The 7,334-nt window shown below is 38.8% G+C and overlaps 1 protein-coding gene across 1 annotated transcript in view; it reads left to right on the top strand.

The window, feature by feature from the left end:
• Positions 1-1,060: 1,060 nt before the first annotated feature.
• Positions 1,061-7,334, top strand: part of LOC126915831 (leucine-rich repeat-containing protein 24) — a 292,299-nt gene continuing 286,025 nt past the window's right edge. The window contains exon 1 of the mRNA XM_050720919.1: positions 1,061-1,101. The gene's annotated coding sequence lies outside the window, so the exon portion shown is untranslated. The remainder of the gene's footprint in view (positions 1,102-7,334) is intronic.

The following is a 7,334-nucleotide window of genomic DNA, read 5'->3' as shown; positions in this document are numbered from 1 at the left end:
TAATTTATATGGTAATTAGCCGGTGTGGCCGTAACCTGGTTTCTTTCTATCACTATTTCTCCATCGCTTTTCTGCTCGTGTTTACGTTTACACAATACAAAAATGAAACTCGAAGAAACAAAACGAGAGAGAACGGGACGAAAAAGGGAAAAGGAAAACGGAGAAAGGGAGAAAGAGACAGAGACACGTCATTCAACATTCGTTACGGCCCACGATGTCTTTGTTCACCGGCGCGTCCCTGTTCGCGGCAACTTCCGGTTTGCAAAGTTTAGCTACGTGCACGCCATAAAACCGTCGACCGAACAAAAAGCGTCATTATGAAATCATCCTTTCCTTCTCCGAGGCTCTCAGCGCTTCTGTTGCGCTTCGAGAGTAAATCTGTATGTACAGCGTGATAAATGTGCCACTTTACGATCCGATAATTACCGCTGCACATGTACGGGTTCGCCATAATTAAGCCGGCGTATGCGATTCGAGTGGCTCGTGCCTCCAGGCCAGAAGCTCTGGCTCGTGCGGTTCCTTTCTTCGTTCTTGCAACTGTTTGCTATGGTTCGGCTAACGGTGAATCGAATGATGGAAAACGTAAAAAAAGAGACTATTAGAAGGTGGATCGTTAATGAGAGTAGTGATTCAAATTTGTGGAAACGTTTATTATTGTGTAGACTTTTAGGGAGGCATTCAGTCATTGGAATTAACGAAGAAGCTTATGGTAGATGTTAGGGAATGTGATTGTTAATTAAACAGTAAGGAGAAGAATATACATAGGAACATATAATCGATTTTATTTTGTTATTTATAAGCAACGTTGAATATGGGCGTACAAGCTTAGTTGGCTGCTCTCTGAATACCAATTTAACTAGCGCGCTTCTTTAAAAATTGGAAAATCAATTTACAACCGTGACGTTAACTACTATCTTTGAATATTCGATCAGTAGATCTATTTATGGCTATCCCTGCTGTGAAACGGAAATCATAAACCGTTTTTTATATAAAATAGGTAAAACTGCAGCTTTCTGTCTTACAGAACCAATTTAAAAACTTGTAAAATCTTCTGTTTCAGATTTCCATCCCATGAGGAACAGGAAGATCGAGATTTTCGAGGTAAGACCGAGTGATCATTAACGAGTCTGTGTGCGTCTCTGATGTGCTTACGTAGCCTAATGACAGCGCTTTCAAAGAAACGTGCCGTGACTCGATTTAGATGTACGATTCTCGCCGTTTTCAAACCGAGGCGGTTGTTCCTGCTGAGACCCCGTACAGTTTCTTTTCTCACATGTAATGCGTTGCTCGCGTCTCCGGTTCGGATTTTCCATTTTGATTCCAAACAATATCACTCACGACCACAGAAAGGTCACCTGACAGCTAGTACGATTATTACTATGGACGATGGAAGAAATTAATTTTTCACTGACCCGGCCAGCTGGCAATACTAATTATTTACAGTCGAGAGTACTAAAAATTAAATGGCACGCTGTGAGCGAGTTGAAGCAACTCTGCCATTTTTATGATGAAAACAGAAAAAAATAGGCGGTCTGGCAAAATATAGCGAATCTGGAAGTCTGGTAAAAATAAAACGGAAATGGGAAAAATACAGAAAACAAAGGAAACGAGATTGAAATGAAAATCTCCGATCCGAAAGAGCTTTTTATTTAGCTCGTTAATTGTAGTTGAGGCAGATTTCTCCACTCGTGCGGTGCTTCAGGGCTGCTGTGTCGGTTGGTTGAAATTTCTTAATTTTTAATGGACCATGGCTAACAAACCTAAAAATCCAACTTTTCCTTCCTGTTTCTCTCTCCTCCTTCCACTCTCCGTTGCTTTGAAGTTCCGCCACAGGCTAGGATCTTACTTTTGTTGCATCTGAAATAAAGATATAAACTTTCGCAAGGCGAAAGAGTAGAATTAAAAAATCGTAGACTTGATTCTGTAACGAGGCCTGTTTTCACGAGAAACCTCGCGGAGCCGATTCGTCAGGCGAAGGCCTCGTCCTAAATGCGCTCTCGCCGTTCGTGTTCACCGTTCTCGTCTAATTGTTTGGTAAAAAAACGTCGGCGCCACGCCATTCTCGTGCGGCCATTCGGTTAACCGGCAACGAACCCATTCAGATTGCTCGGTCATCGCTGCAAATACTTTTGTTGCCTTTTACCACGACGCAGGCAGGCGTTTCGTGTATCTCTCTGACTGGACAGAAATATAAGACTCGAACGATGTCTATTGTTCCCTTACGTTGGATTCGAGTTTAACTATCTTTTTTTTTAAATTATATATTTTTTAAATTATATCGCTATATTATTTAAATTTTGGGATATTTATATCGTTGCTCATTGAATTTGTATGAGTTGGATTATACAGGCTGCGGCCGAAAATTATGCATAAAAGGGCACGTGGTGATTCTTCATGAAAAGAACTAAGTGTAAGATAAAATCCCATCCGGAGCTTAGTTTTTGAGAAAATCGAATTTAAAAATTTATCAGGTATACTCGAACATGGTTAATTTTGGACTGGACTAAATAATCAGCAGGAAGTCATTCTACGTGTGAGGATAAATCGAAAGTGTAGAATAACATTTTTTCACAAGGTGCTTTATTTCCGAGAAAAATAAATTTGAAAATCTATCATACGCGACTACTAGGCAGATTCACGACTAAACACGTACAAATTCAATCTTCTGGAAATGATACCTTAAATGGAAAAATTGTATTCTTCATTTTTCTATGTTACTACTACATTTTCTTTTTTTTTTTTTTTTATTTTTTCATAAGAAGCCACCCATTTGGCTTGGATATAACTTTAGGTAGCACACTGTATAGAAAATGGGAAGACTGCAAAATATCGAAGTGATAAGAAGAATGGTTTAATGAGAACCACGTTTCAATTTTCTCAAATGATACTACAGTGAAATGTTATACCTTGGATATATTATCAATTATATCAGTTCACAAATTTACAACAGTATTGGTTGCAAAGTACGTTTTAGATCGGACACAAGTACCGCAGAGTACGTTTCCCTCCTCAATAAAATTGTAGATACGTGTCTCTATCTCCTTTTCCTTTATAAAAAATCATCACGATATTGTTTATCTTAACGCGGCTAATTGCCTCGTTTATATCTTGTCGTGCCGAGGCACGGGCCACTCGGCACGCAAAGGAGGAAATTTCGAGTAAAATAGTCTGGCTGGTGGAGAAATAAGCCACTCGAGCTTCAATCCGTTCCAGCTTGCAAGAACTGCGATGTTTCCGCTCCCTTTATTAAATCGTCTTGCTACGCTGGAAAAAGTACCGAAGAGCCAAGCGAACCAGGCTATCGCACGTCCTGTTTCGTGAATTTGGCGCACAAGGAGAGATCGGAGGGTGGGCTTAAAACACACACACAGAAACAGTTACACACACAAGCAGAAAAAATACAGAGAGAGAGAGAGAGAAAGAGCGAAAGAAAGCAACTCGTTCCGTTTTCTGGCCTTCTCTCCCCTTTTCTGGGCGGAAGATCCGCCGAATCGTCGTTTCACGACGTTATCATACAACATGCCCGAGCCTTGAAGTTTTAATGAATCGAAAGAAAAAGTTCCACGCTGAGAAGCAGGGCAAGGTTAATTTCATCCCTGTTGAAAGTTGGAAAAAAGGTGATGTAACGTCTTGAAGCATTTAATCGTCCGTCCGCTATTTGCCTCGGCCGGTTTCTTCGTTTTATTTTGAATTACTTTGAGACGAGTAATCTCCTTAAGCGGCCTCCCTCGTGCGCTTTCCGGTAACAAAAATAGCGGATTTATTTTCTAAGCTTAGTGAACGAGCTCTGATGGAGGGAACTACGTGTATTTTGCTTTTGGGGAAGAATATTGAATGGTAAAAGATGGTTTTACCACAATTAAGGACATGGATGGAAATAACGTGTTTTATGAAAATCGAAGGGATTTTGCTATGGATAATAACACGATATCGTAGAATAATTAATGCTTACTATCCTTCATGGCAAAATAAATGATTCTATAGCAGACTAAAAATAGAGTTTTAGTTTTCTTTTGTTCTTTCGTTCCTCTATAGTTTTTCAATGTTAACTTCGTATACGACTTAAGATAATCACGTTGGATAAACTGCTTAAGTTGTTGGAGGCATCTGGTTTTTGAATAGCGAACTCGAGCTAAAAGAACCTATTGATGACTTCCTTTCGCTCCGCGAAGCACTGAACAAGCAACTAAAAGTTTCCACAGTTTGGTCGACTTTTTCTGGATTTTACGACGCGAAGATAAAATACACCGCGTTTGGATTTCGCACCGTTTCAAACTTTGAACTTGCTATATGAAAGCGTGAGTAAGGGTAACGCAATTTACATAATTCTTTCATTAAAATAACAAACCGATAATTCAAAGATTTCATATTCGCTTGCTTTACATGTAATATTGTAATATAATATTACTTCGTATTATCTTTCCTCGCATATTGTTTTGAATTACAACTTTTACAATTTTAATACTCAATTTCTCCTTAAGTTTTAATCCAACACTGTTATAATTATCAAAGTAAGCATCTAGAAATTTTCTCAAATAAAATACCGAGATAAAAGTATTCTTTCAGCGATAAACCAGCAAACAAAGTATACGAAGCTTCTTCTCTTTTCATTCTCTCTGGCTGCAAGCAAATAAGTTCTCGTAATCAACGGAAATGAATGCAAAGTAATCGTACAACAGGAGGAAAAAAACGGTTAAACTTTCTCGCGGATCCTTGCGGATTAGGAAACTTTGTCTCTCTTTTGTTCAGATACTGAACACCATCCCCAATAAAACTTCTCGAACCGCCAAGTTCTCTTTGAAACCGACAGACGGTCACGATCAAGCAGCTCGAACGACTTACGCCGTTTATGGAAATAAATTTGGATAGACTGGAATGTTCGCCACGCGTATTCGACGTTGTGCGCGTTAGTTGGAGTGGAAGTTGCGCGGTTCCAGCGCGACGGGACCGCGAAATTCTCCTAAATCCACAAGTACCGAACGATACACACAAAAGCCGGCGACGACCAGTGGCGTGTACGCGTTCGTGATTTATGGAACGCGCTGTAATTGACTTTCATTACGATGCAAATTGCTTCGGTCACGATATCACGCGAAATACCTGTCTAATTCTTACGAGAAATCTGGTTCTTATACAGTTTTTCCTCTTCGTTACTCCATTTTTTCGTTTGTTACTTGAGTGCTGCTGTTACGAGCAATAGCTTATGTCAGGAAATAATTATATACAGGGTGATTTCAGTAACTGGACCGCGTGTATGCGTCCAAAAACTTTGATTGATTTATAGTAGCACCGTGTATGATTGAGAAACGTGTATGTTGACAAGCTGATAAACGAAAGTAGTGTTTATCATCTGATTGGGAAATAAACAAATCGTATCATTAATTAATTTGGAAAGTATACGGATATTTTTTCATATGATGAAATATATATTACATTGAAGGAAACAGAATGTCTACGTTTAGTAATCGTTTTATCAGAATTATTCATCTATTGATTTAACAATCGTCAAGTCAAATATTTGATTTATCGCGATCGAAATATCACACAAACGGAACTTTTCACGCTGTTGCAATAATTCATATAGTTTAATCCTGATTCAAGCAAGCTTGCGCTGTTATATTTCATTACAGGAATATACTGCGCTCGTTTTCCTTGTAGAAGACAACAGCATTGTCAATAAACCTGCTCAACCACTGTAGCGTGTAAGGGACTTGTATTTTTACTCGGGTTAAGAATATTTTTAACCGTCTGCACGGTCAAGATATACGAGTATTTGGCTGCCATTTTTAAGCTCTCTCGTGTCTCTCGAAAGAACACGACAACGTGTATTGGCCAGCGCGGCGGAACGTCTGCTTCTTCGCTTTTTAGATTAACTTCTGCTGTAACACGAAAGACGAGACTCGCGAGCAGCCGGAAACGGGTTGGTGAAATTTCCGCAAGTCTTTGAACATGTTTAAGTATCTTACACTAGCCTGAAAACATTCTCTTGAACGGTAATTGAGCGGCGTTATAGTTCCTTTTAGCGGAGATTAACATCGCGAAAGAACATTAGTTTAGTGTAGCTGGTCTACAAGAATTTTTACAGAGTTGTAGTAGACTCTTAAATAGAATTTTTAACTGAATTCTGTATATCCTTGTTTTTACGTTGATTAAGTAATTTAGTTCGTACAAATGGTTTATTATATTTACGAGAAACATGATGTATTTTCCCTAATGAGCTGCTAGATAGGTATATTAAAAATGTCTGCACATAAATTTATGCAGAATGAAGGATAAAATATAGTTATAATTATTTGGAATTTTAATATGTTGTATTCGAGTATATGCAAGTGAAAAATCGTAAACTTCATCCATCTGTACAGAATGAAAAACGCTGTTAGTTTGTAGTTTGTAGATATTTATTTGGAAAGAATATATTGCTTGAATTATCACTATTAATGTAGACACTGATTATACCTATATGCGTACTTTGTATTAAATCAGTTAGCGTTATACCGTTGAACAAATTTTTTGCGCTGAAATTCTACAAAGTACAGATATTCGTTACGTTTATCTTCATATTCACTCTCAAAGGAGAAAATAATTCGATATTCCTATTGTATATTCAAGGTAGATATTCTTCTTTCTCATCGACACAGTTACTATAATTAACACGAATAAAAATAAAACGAAATCTAATATGATTTGTAAAAATATACGTATATCGATCTTCGAATCCAAGAAAAGTAACACAAAGTCATAGCCATCTTCTACTTTTAGAAACAAATGACAGTAGCAGTGAGGTCGCAAGGGCATTCACACCAGAAAGGTTCATGAAATAAATTTCTCCGCAATTTTCGCGAAATATCGCGGCATCGAAAACTGGAAAAACCTCAGCGGGACCGTAAATGATATCCAAGAGAGGACAATTTTAATTCGATTCTGCATACTGGATTAGTTTCGGATAAAAAGCGTTTAATCTACCAGCAGCTGACTGGGACCGCACGAAATTTTACGAGCCCCGAGGCTCGGGATTTTCCTTTCTTTGCCCGTCATTCGAGGCAAGCACGTGACCCAGCTGAAAATGAACTTGCCGCGTTGGTGGAAAAATATCCGCGAGCTGCCGCGTTTCCTTGGTAAGCCTCGAGCGTATTCTCGCTTTCCTCTCCGTCCTTTCTGATCCTACCGATACAATTAAGGAAGTGCGATAGATCCGTCGCCGAGTTGGAAGAAATAAACTCTTTGACGGTAAATCGGTAGGATCAGAGGTGAAGGAACCAGTTTCTTATCGCTCGTTTCCGGAGAACGCCGTTTCTCTTTCGTGCGGTTGCAATCAACTGTGATTTCCTGTTCGA

This window comes from Bombus affinis, chromosome 4 (genome assembly GCF_024516045.1).
Source record: "Bombus affinis isolate iyBomAffi1 chromosome 4, iyBomAffi1.2, whole genome shotgun sequence".
Classification (NCBI taxonomy): Eukaryota; Metazoa; Arthropoda; class Insecta; order Hymenoptera; family Apidae; genus Bombus; species Bombus affinis.
This window is presented reverse-complemented; position numbering and strand designations above follow the sequence as displayed.